Raw genomic sequence first — 12364 nt, 5'->3', positions numbered from 1 at the left:
GAAGTTTTAGTATGAAATTATTTTGGAATATTAATTAGGAGATCTTAAATGGTAATTTGACCAATTTTAAGTTCATGGACAAAATTAGGACATGGAAGGAATTTTGAAAGTTTAGTAAGGAGGGTATTTTGGTCATTTGGTTATTAACATTAATAAAAGATAAAAGATGATAAAATTGTATCATCTTCTTCAAGTTACCAGCCGAACCTTACCTCTCTCCATAGCTGGGGTTTCTTAAACTTTCAAGCTTCATAGTAAGTGATTCCAAGTCCTGTTTTTAATGATCTTTACGTTTTTGAAGTCCCAGTAGCTCGATAAAGCTTATGCTAGCAATAATTTAAGTTAGGAATCAAATTTGGAAAAATACCCATAGGTGAAATTTGTGTATTTTGATGTTTTATGATGGAATATGAGGTTTTAAATTATGTTAGACAACTTGTGCTACTTGATTTTAAGTGAAAACGAGTAAAAAGCCTCAATTGGTAAAAATACCTAATAGTCATAAGTACATGTTAGTGTGTGAATTTGATGTTGTCATAGAAGGGAAAAATGATCAGCATGTCATAAAACATAAGAAAATAGGATGAAGTTTAATTTACGAGCCTTGGGGCAAAAGTGTAAATATGTGAAAGTTTAGGGGCAAAAATGTATTTTTGCCAAAGTTTGAGTAAAGGGTTGTTTTGATAAATGTTGATATTAAATAAGCTAAATTTGCTATTATAGATCAAGAAGAGCGAAATTCGGGAGTAGATCGGGGAAAAGAAAAAGTAAAGGACTAAATTGTAAAGTTTAGTCACATTTTGTATCGAGGTAAGTTTACAGTAAATAAATGAAATATTCTTTTATTTTACATTATTATTGTCAATTTCCAGCATTTATATATTTATGTTATGAAAATATTTAAAGTCGAATTTAAGGTGAAGTGACAGAGGAAAAGTGTTAGAAAGCCCCGGTTGAACCCGAGGAATGTTAGGATATTAGGGTTGACAGGATAGAACAGAAATGAGCCATATAAGCCCATATTAGAAATATGGCTTTGGAGACAGGATTGAGCCATGTAAGTCCATATTATATATGGCATTGGAGACAGGAATAATTCATGTAAGTCCATGTCAAAGACATGGAATTGGCAGGATAATATTGATAGACAGGAACGACCCTAGTATCCTTAGTATTCCGAGTGGTTCAACGGGTCAGGATACGAGTTAAATTTCAGTGAATTAACAGCAAAGGAAAGTAGATTATATTTATGAAAAAGGAAAGGTCAGGTAAGAAAGAAGGTAAGGGAATAAAGAAGAAGATAGAAATTGAGAAGTAAAGAAATTTATGATATTAGATGATATTATGCATAATTATCCATTATGTTGAATGTTGTGATTTATTTGCTTGTAAGCTTACTAAGACTAGTGCTTAATCTCTTTATTTTATTCTTCTTATAGTACTTATCTAGCCACTCGGGGATCGAAGGAAACGTCGGAGGCCGATCACACTATCAAAGAAATAACTCGGTATAATTAGATGTTTTGTTTTGTGTATGGCATGTATAGAAACTTAGCTACTTTTGGTATAATATGAACAATGAATGATGTGTAAATACTTGCTAGTGATTAGCTAATAAAATGGCCGATGATATGCATGTTTATTAATATGTATGATTGAATGGTGATTATCACATGAAAATTATGAAAATGTGAAAGTAACCTAAAAACAGATTCAAGTAATGAAATGACGTAACTTTGAAAAATCACTAAAAATTGTAGAAACATATTTTAAAGATGAATAATATATGAAACTAAATCTTATTATGTCTATTTTCTTATGGAATAAGAAAAATAGGTAAAGGTGTTATATTTTATGATATATTTGAGTTTTAGTGAAACAGGTCGAGCGATTTTGGATCCCTGTTTCAACTTTGGAAATTCACCATAAATTGTACAAAACTAATTAGAAGTTATACTTTATATGGTTATAATCCTTGTTGAGTCTAGTTTTAATAAAACAAACGACTTAGTGATATGAATTTTGTACAGGGAGAAACATGGTTCGTAATAAGAAGAGGTTAGTGTAGTCGAGTTTTGAAACAGGGGAAACTTTAACTAATAAACTGTACTAATTGGCCAAGTCAAAAATCTATGAAAAAATTAGTAGATAGATATATGAGTCTAGTTTCAGGAAAAATTTACGGATCTTAATTTCGAGTTTGAACTCAAGATATGAATTTTAGGCGACTCTGACGCAGAATGGCAGCACATTCGAAATGCTTAAATAAACAATTTAAAACTATTTAAGTGATAGATTAAGTTTAGTAATGCCTCGTGCTCGATTCTAACAACAGTCTCGGGTAAGGAGTGTTACATTTATTGGTATCAGAGCAGGTTTAGTCGGTTCTTGGAACAGTTAGTGTGAGAAAAAGTCTAGCTATACATGCCATACTTGTATTTTGATAGTGTGACGACTCCTGACGATTTTTTTTTTTAAATATTTTGTTTTATAGTAATGGATCCCGGGCGAGCCGGTGATGATGATGTAGAAAGTAATGCTACCGCTTCCACGTAAGGGCGCCATCCGAGAATAGGCCATAATAGTTGATCGGGAGGAGTGACTCGAAGCTCTCTTCGAGCTTTGAATGATTTGTTTGCCGAGTTCGTTCAATTTAATCCGTGATTAGACCTCCACCCCTTCATGATTCTCGGGCTACCCATGTAGCTCAAGCTTTCCCAGTCACAGGTACAGTGGTAAGAGAAAAACCACCAGTTGATAGAATCAGGAAACAATGGGCAGAAGAGTTCCGAGCAACAAAAGATGATGATACAGAAAGAGCGAATTTTGGTTAGAAAATACTATCGAGTCTTTGACTAATTATCTTGTACACCCTAGGAATGTATGAAATGTGTAGTATCACTTCTTAGAGACTCACCTACTATTGGTGGAAGACACTTGTATCGCTTGTACCAAAAGAGAGGTCACTTGGGATTTCTTTCAGAAGAATTTCGTAAAAAGTACATCATCGAGAGGTTTATTGACCGAAGAGAAAGGAATTCTGGAACTGAAACAAGGCAATATGATGGTGACCGATTATGAGCGTGAATTTGTCGTGCTCAAGAAATATGCTCAAGAATGTGTGTCCACAGAGGCTATCATGTGTAAAAGGTTTGAGGATGGGTTAAATGATGATATCCGACTGTTAGTGGGTGTCCTAGAAATAAAAGAGTTCGTTATTTTAGTTGAGAGAGCCTGTAAGGCAGAGGAGCTATTAAAAAGAAAAGGCAAAGTTGAGACAGAGACACAAGATACAAAGAAGAGACAGATGAGCAGATCATTTCAGGCTACATCCAAGAGGCCCAGAGAGTTTTCTACCAGATCTAGCTTTTCGGCAGGGCAATCTAGTCAGAATAGAGGTAGCAGATTTAAAGATCCGAAGGCTCAGACCACCTCGACTACGAGTGTACGTAATGTCAGACAGGGTAGATTAGGGTGTCCATGATGTGGTAGACTTCATTATGGTCCTTGTCGGGCAGGCGAAAATGTTTGCTATAAATGTGGTGCTCCAGATCATTTTGTACGAGAATGTCCGTAAGTGGCTAGTGAGAGGTAACACAGAGTGCTAGATCCTAAATGCTCCTACTAGAGGCGATCACCGAGGCAACCGGGAGTAGGAGCAAGTAATGAGGTACCTCTAGAGATTCGGTTGTGAGACCGGATGTTAGAGCCCCTGCAAGGACTTATGCTATTCGTGCACGCCAAGAGGCATCCTCCCGATGTGATTACGGGTACATTTTCTCTACATGATATTAATGTCATTGCTCTGATTAATCCGGGTTCGACTCATTCTTATGTTTGTATGAAATTGATGCCTAGTATAAGTATGCCTATAGAATCTACAGAATTTGTGATTAAAGTATCGAATCCATTAGGCAAGCATGTATTAGTAGATAAAGTATGTAGAAATTGTCCTTTAATGATTAGAGGCTACTTGTTTTTCTACGATCCCATGCTATTGCCATTTGATGAGTTTGATGTGATTCTTGGTATAGATTGGTTGACTACACATGATGTGATAGTGAATTGTGGAAAGAAATTCATTGAGTTGAAGTGTGAAAATGGTGAAATTCTTGGGTTAATTCGAAGAGTCGATAGTTCATTTCCCATAATTTCATTATGTCTCTCGTAAATACTTGAGAAAAGGGTATGAAGCTTATCTTGCTTTTGTGTTGAACACTAAAGATCTAGAATTGAAAATTGAATCGATTACTGTGGTATGTGAGTTTCCGATGTGTTTCGGAAGAACTACCAGGTTTGCCTCCTGTTAGAGAAGTTGAGTTTGGTATTGAGTTGATTCCAGGTACCACGCCCATTTCTATTGCTCCTTATAGAATGGCTCTATTGGAATTGAAAGAATTGAAAGCTCAGTTGCAGGAATTAACAGATAAAGGCTTTGTAAGACCCAGTAGTTCACCATGGGGTGCACCAGTGCTATTTGTGAAAAAAAAAGACGGATCAATGAGATTGTGCATAGATTATCGGCAACTTAACAAGGTAACAGTAAAGAACAAGTATCCATTGCCTAGAATTGATGATTTGTTTGATCAATTGAAGGGAGCTACTGTGTTTTCCAAGATAGATTTGAGATCCGGATACTATCAGTTGCGAGTTAAAGAGTCAGATGTCCTGAAGACTGCTTTCCGGACTAGGTATGGTCATTATGAGTTCCTTGTGATGCCATTTAGCTTGACTAATGCTACTGCCATTTTCATGGACTTAATGAACCGAATTTTTAGACCATACTTAGATAAGTTTGTAGTTGTGTTCATTGATGATATTTTGATTTATTCTCATGATGAGACTGAGCATGCAGAGCATTTGAGAACAATTTTACAAATTCTGAGAGATAATCAGTTGTATGCCAAGTTCAGCAAAAGTGAGTTCGTTACGAAGTTGGTTTTCTTGGACATATTGTCTCGGTGAAGGTGTTAAGGTTGATACTGAGTAAGATTTCAGCCATTGTTGATTGGAAGCCTCCTAGAAATGTATCGGTTAGAAGTTTTCTTGGTCTTGCGGATATTATAGACGATTTGTGGAGGGATTTTCCATGATAGCTACCCGTTGATTTAGACCGCTACGGAAGGATGTTAAGTTTGAATGGACTGAGAAGTGCCAACAAAGTTTTGACAAGTTAAAGGTATTGTTGACTGAAGCTCCTATCTTAGTACAATTTTAACCGGTAAAGAATTTGTGATTCTGATGATGCATCCTTGAATGGGCTCGGTTGTGTACTCATGCAGAAGGAAAGGTAATTGCATATGCCTCTAGACAATTGAAGCCACATGAGAAAAATTATCCGACACATGATTTAGAGCTAGTCGCTATTGTATTTGCATTGAAGATTTGGAGACATTATTTGTATGGTGAAAGGTGCCGGATATTTACCGATCATAAAAGCTTGAAATAATTGATGACTCAAAAAGATTTGAATTTGAGGCAAAGAAGATGGTTGGAATTGCTTAAATATTATGAGTTAGTGATTGATTATCACCCAGGTAAGGCAAATGTAGTTGCTGACGCTTTAAGCAGGAAACTTTTATTTACATTGCGAGCTTTGAATACCAATTTAGCCATGTCAGATGATGGTTCTATTTTAGCTAAATTTAGAGCTAAACCGGTATTTCTTGAAGAGATTTGTGAAGCTCAGAAAGATGATAATGAGTTACAAGCTAAAAGAGTTCAATGTGAGTCAGGCATAGAATCAGATTTCTGGATTGGTTCTGATGGTTGTTTGATGTTTAGAGACAGAATTTGTGTACCAAAGAATGATGAGCTTATTCGGAAGATTTTACAGGAAGCACATAGCAGTTCTTTATCTATTCATCGAGGCAGTACAAAAATGTATAATGATTTGAAGAAATTGTATTGGTGGGTAGGAATGAAAAGAGATATTTCGAGTTTGTTTCTAGATGCTTGATTTGTCAATGGTAAAGGCCGAACATCGGTACCCTCAGATTATTGCAACTTTGTGCTAGTTCCGAATGGAAATGAGACAGAGTTACTATGGATTTTGTGACGATTGTCGTTAACACTGAAAAAGAAAGATGCAGATATGGGTTGTGATTGATAAGCTAACTAAGTCGGCTCATTTTATCCCAATTGTATGGATTATTCACTTGACAAGTTGGCGAGTTATACATTTCGAGATAGTTAGACTACATGGAGTGCCATTATCGATCATTTCGACGAGAGATCCAAGATTTACTTCACGGTTCGGAAGAAGTTACAAGAGGCTTTAGGTACGGTTGAGTTTTAGTACTGCTTTTCACCCTCGAATCGATGGTCATCGAGAGAGTTATTCGTACTTGAAGATATGCTTAGATGTTGTGTATTAGAATTTCAAGGTAGTTGGGAAAAATACTTACCATTGGTAGAGTTTGCCTACAATAATAGTTATCATCAAGTTTGAAGATGGCACCTTATGAAGCTTTGTATGGACGTAAATGCCGCACACCTTTATATTTGACAGAGCTTAAAGAAAGCCGATTTACGGGTTGATCTAGTTAAAGAAAGAAGAAAAGTGAAAGTTATCGAAATTGTTTAAAAGCGACTTGACATGCGTAAGTCGTATGCGATTTAAAAGAAAAGAGATCGAATATCAAGTTGGTGACAAAGTTTTTTTGAAAGTATCCCCGTGGAAGAAAGTTCTCAGATTTGGCAAGAAAGGCAAACTGAGTCCACGTTTTATTGGACCGTTTGAAGTGATTGAGAGAGTCGGACCATTAGTATATCGGTTAGCTTTGCCGATTGAGTTAGAGAAGATTCATAATGTATTTCATGTGTTTATGCTACGTCGTTATCGTTCAGATCCGTCACATGTGATTTCTCAGACAGAGGTTGAGATTCAGCCAGACATGACTTACGGTGAAGAACTGGTAAAGATTCTAGCTCGAGAGGTAAAGCAACTAAGGAACAAAAGTATTGTACTTGTGAAAGTACTATGGAATAGACATGGGGTAGACGAGGCTACATAGGAGAAATGTAACATTCCGAAATAGGGCCTAAACGGAACAGTGGTTGCGAAACCACAAATTCAGGGTAGAAAAAAAAATTATTTTATTATTATTTTGAGGTTCATGGTATGATTACATGATTGTGCGAAAATTTCGTGATAAAATTCTATGCATAAAGTGCTTAAATTGAGGTTAGGGACAAAATCGAATAATTTGCAAAACTTGCATTCTAGAAGTTTTTAGTATGAAATTATTTTGGAATATTAATTAGGAGATCTTAAATGGTAATTTGACCAATTTTAAGTTCATGGACAAAATTAGGACATGGAAGGAATTTTTGAAAGTTTAGTAAGGAGGGGTATTTTGGTCATTTGGTTATTAACATTAATAAAAAGATAAAAAGATGATAAAATTGTATCATCTTCTTCAAGTTACCAGCCGAACCTTACCTCTCTCCATAGCTGGGGTTTCTTAAACTTTCAAGCTTCATAGTAAGTGATTCCAAGCCCCGTTTTTAATGATCTTTACGTTTTTGAAGTCCTAGTAGCTCGATAAAGCTTATGCTAGCAATAATTTAAGTTAGGAATCAAATTTGGAAAAATACCCATAGGTGAAATTTGTGTATTTTGATGTTTTATGATGGAATATGAGGTTTTAAATTATGTTAGACAACTTGTGCTACTTGATTTTAAATGAAAACGAGTAAAACTGCTCAATCGGAAAAAATACCTAATAGTCATAAGTACATGTTAGTGTGTGAATTTGATGTTGTCATAGAAGGGAAAAATGATCAGCATGTCATAAAACATAAGAAAATAGGATGAAGTTTAATTTACGAGCCTTGGGGCAAAAGTGCAAATATGTGAAAGTTTAGGGGCAAAAATGTAATTTTGCCAAAGTTTGAGTAAAGGGTTGTTTTGATAAATGTTGATATTAAATAAGCTAAATTTTCTATTATAGATCAAGAAGAGCGAAATTGGGAGTAGATCGGGAAAAGAAAAGTAAATGACTAAATTGTAAAGTTTAGTCACATTTTGTATCGAGGTAAGTTTACAATAAATAAATGAAATATTCTTTTATTTTACATTATTATTGTCAATTTCAGCATTTATATATTTATGTTATGAAAATATTTAAAGTCAATTTAAGGTGAAGTGACAGAGGAAAAGTGTTAGAAAGCCCTGTTGAACCTTAGGAATGTTAGGATATTAGGGTTGACAGACGTAATGTAAATGAGCCATATAAGCCCATATTAGAAATATGGCTTTGGAGACAGGATTGAGCCATGTAAGTCCATATTATATATGGCATTGGAGACAGGAATAATTCATGTAAGTCCATGTCAAAGACATGGCATTGGCAGGATAATATTGATAGACAGGAACGACCCTAGTATCCTTAGTATTCCGAGTGGTTCAACGGGTCAGGATACGAGTTAAATTAAGTGGATTAACAGCAAAGGAAAGTAGATTATATTTATGAAAAAGGAAAGGTCAGGTAAGAAAGAAGGTAAGGGAATAAAGAAGAAGATAGAAATTGAGAAGTAAAGAAATTTATGATATTAGATGATATTATGCATAATTATCTATTATGTTGAATGTTGTGATTTATTTGCTTGTAAGCTTACTAAGCCTAGTGCTTAATCTCTTTATTTTCTTCTTCTTATAGTACTTATCTAGCCACTCGGGGATCGAAGGAAACGTCGGAGGCCGATCACACTATCAAAGAAATAACTCGGTATAATTAGATGTTTTGTTTTGTGTATGGCATGCATAGAAACTTAGCTACTTTTGGTATAATATGAACAATGAATGATATGTAAATACTTGCTAGTGATTAGCTAATAAAAATGGCCGATGATATGCATGTTTATTAATATGTATGATTAATTGGTGATTATCACATGAAAATTATGAAAATGTGAAAGTAACCTAAAAACAGATTCAAGTAATGTAAATGACGTAACTTTGAAAAATCACTAAAATTGTAGAAACATAGTTTAAAGATGAATAATATATGAAATTAAATCTTATTATGTCTATTTTCTTATGGAATAAGAAAAACAGGTAAAGGTATTATATTTTATGATATATTTGAGTTTTAGTGAAACAGGGTCAGAGCGATTTTTGGATCCCCTGTTTCAACTTTGGAAATTCACCATAAATTGTACAAAACTAATTAGAAGGTATACTTTATATGGTTATAATCCTTGTTGAGTTTGGTTTTAAGAAAACAAACGACTTAGTGATATGAATTTTGTACAGGGAGAAACATGGTTCGTAATAAGAAGAGGTTAGTGTAGTCGAGATTTGAAACAGGGGAAACTTTAACTAATAAACTGTACTAATTGGCCAAGTCAAAAATCTATGAAAAAAATTAGTAGATAGATATATGAGTCTAGTTTCAGGAAAAATTTACGGATCTTAATTTCGAGTTTCGGAACTCAAGATATGAATTTTTAGGCGACTACGACGCAAAATGGCAGCACATTCCGAAATGCTTAAATAAACAATTTAAAACTATTTAAGTGATAGATTAAGTTTAGTAATGCCTCGTGCTCGATTCTGACAACAGTCTCGGGTAAGGAGTGTTACACCTTTGTTATGCCCAAAATTTTCCACTTCGAAATTAACTATCTGCCTCTTTTTTTCATCAACCAAATCCATTGGTATCTGTTCCATCTCAAAGCCATTCTCAGTTCTCTCCACCGCCTCTTTAGTTTCGAAGGCCTTTACATCCATCCTATTTTGGTTCTGCCTTACAAAACGTCTCAGCTGTCCTCTCCTCCTAAGCGATCACAGTTATTTGTCATATACGCGCCAAACTTCCTTTCTGTTTTTTCCCCATCAATTTCCATGTTGGACCACCAATCAAAATCTTGTTCCTCTCGTAGCCATTTACTCGAGCGACAGGTCCCACCCAAATTCCACTTGCTGGTTCCTCAGCGTTAGTCGGACTTGGTAAAAATTTTCATCATGCCCTAGCCGACCACAGAAAAAACAAAACAACGACAATATTTCATACTAGAAAAAAACATAAAAAGATTTACTCTGACCAATATCAATCTGCTTCTTCATTTTAAGCGAAGAACGAATATCCATTAATACTCTAATTATTCCTCTGAGTACCGTTGATGTATCATATTCCAAGAATTTACCAATAAAATCCCCAAATTGTCTAGCCATTCCCTCGGTAACAACTCCAATTAGAAGATTATGAACTTGCACCCAAAACACCGTTTCCCAAAGAGGCATTGTGATTGGATCCTCACCCTCTATTAATCTATAGAGAATAATGAGATGTCGGTTACAAAACCAGGGCATGCCCTCCATGACTCGATTTAAACTGATTTCACTGTAAAACTTAAATAATATCCTCTTACCCTCCAATTCTGAATTAGCCACACCCCTCAACGGATGCCATAAATCAGCCAATGTATTTTTTAAAGAAGGAAAATTAACCACACTATCGGTAAGAACTCGCCCAACGAAACACAAATCATATAACTGACCTGTAGCAATGTCGGTACCTGCGAACACCAAAGGCTCTTCCTCATCGTCCATAATGTTGATATTTGCCAACCCATTATCCACCGTCCTTCAAAAGCCTGACGAAAACAATAATCCCTAAAAGCGCACTCAAAAACCAAGTAAAACCCAGCAAAACCCTAGAAACACCAAGAAAACCAAAAGAAATATTTGTGCTATTAAGCAGACGAAAGAAACCCTAGCCCGTGCTATTAAGCAGACTCGAAAATTACTATAATCTTAAATTAAAACAAAAAATCTTATACAATAATAATTTTTGTATAATGGTTTAGTATGTAAATTTTAATTATATCTTTTAATTTTAGGATTCGACTCAATATAAGTCATTATATAATAAATTTTTAAAACTGGATAACCAAAATTTAATTTAAACTACTGTAATTTATCAATTTAAAAGACTTTCACAAAAATAATTAAAGAAAAAAATTAATCCGTAGGAATTCAGAAAATATTAAAGCGACCTAAATTATAGCAATTAAGTAACGTCGACCTAATTATTAAAATTATCTATAAATAAAAATATAGTGGGATAATTTCATATTTGGTGCATGTAGTTTGATAAAATGTTTAATATGGTAAATATACTTTGAAAATGTCTAATTTGATACCTAAACTATCAATATGTATTTTATTATGATACTTGTACTTTTATAAAATGCTCAATGTGGTACCTATATTTTAGAATGTCCAATGTGATACCTGAATTATTAATATGTGTTCTATTATAGTACATGATGTTAACATTATTTTGAATTGCTAAATCAATCAATTAAAATTTGACACATAGAGTTTTCTTTTTTCAAATCATTAAGTCCATGTGAATACTATAACATTATTGTGAAAAATTAAATAAAACAAAAAAATAAACATTACTTGACAGCTCAATGTAGCTATTAACTTTTGAAAGGTAAGTTGTTTCGAGATTCGTTTACTTCTAATTTAGTTCTGATTTTTTATCTTTGCCTTGAATTATTGGGTTTAAACATTACTTCGGCGATATTAAATCATTTCAAAAATGGCAGCAACATGCCCTTTTTTCTCTTTGTTTTTTTCTTATTTCTGACCTTATTCGATACTAGTTATACATTTTAAGTTCTACCACACAAAAGTCTCATTGAGAATTACTTGGTTACTTTTGTCTCTCGTATTTTTGCATTTAAGCTTCAACCAGTTTACTTAATGAGGCTTGATGCAGGCCTTTCAAGAACAATTGTGTCAAGTTGTTGTTGCTTAGCAAATCAGAGTAGGAGCTTAGAGTAACATCTAACAGACGAACCGCTCCAGCATTAACTGTTTGGTGAAAATGTTAATGGTAGTGCAATGTCGAAGTATTTTCATGGAAGGTGTTAAGAATTAATGTTATTGGGATTATTAATTTCTAGTATTAATTGTGGTTTGGAAGCTAATTTATAATTATTCAATCTTTTTTATTTTTTATAACACAATTACAAATAATTTATTTGACTTTGGTTGTTTTCAATTTATGACGGTTAATATTCTAGTTTAATAATTGAGCATTATTATATATTTAAAATGATTTATTTATTTATAAATAAATTATTGCAATATATGTAAAAATAATTTAAAATATAAATTTATTAATATATATAATAAACTCAATCAAATAATGAAAAGATAACAAATTTTTAAATATATAAATTTCTTAAAACAACTTTTCAGAAAATATTTTGAAATCGCTAAACAATAGAAAATATTTTATACAAATTCATTCAAACACAATAAAAGTAAATAATTTCAGAAAAGTAAATCTTTTTCCAGAAATTATTTTCTAGAAAATATTTAACTGGCAAACAAACGGAG

General features: G+C 33.7%; 1 long non-coding RNA gene across 1 annotated transcript; it reads left to right on the top strand.

Moving 5' to 3' along the window:
• Nucleotides 1-724: 724 nt before the first annotated feature.
• Nucleotides 725-1586, top strand: LOC128283666 (uncharacterized). The gene is made up of 2 exons (XR_008274065.1): nt 725-810; nt 1440-1586. It is a non-coding gene; the product is annotated as an uncharacterized LOC128283666 (long non-coding RNA).
• Nucleotides 1587-12364: the final 10778 nt, after the last annotated feature.

This window comes from Gossypium arboreum, chromosome 11, assembly GCF_025698485.1.
Source record: "Gossypium arboreum isolate Shixiya-1 chromosome 11, ASM2569848v2, whole genome shotgun sequence".
NCBI lineage: Eukaryota > Viridiplantae > Streptophyta > Magnoliopsida > Malvales > Malvaceae > Gossypium > Gossypium arboreum.
This window is presented reverse-complemented; position numbering and strand designations above follow the sequence as displayed.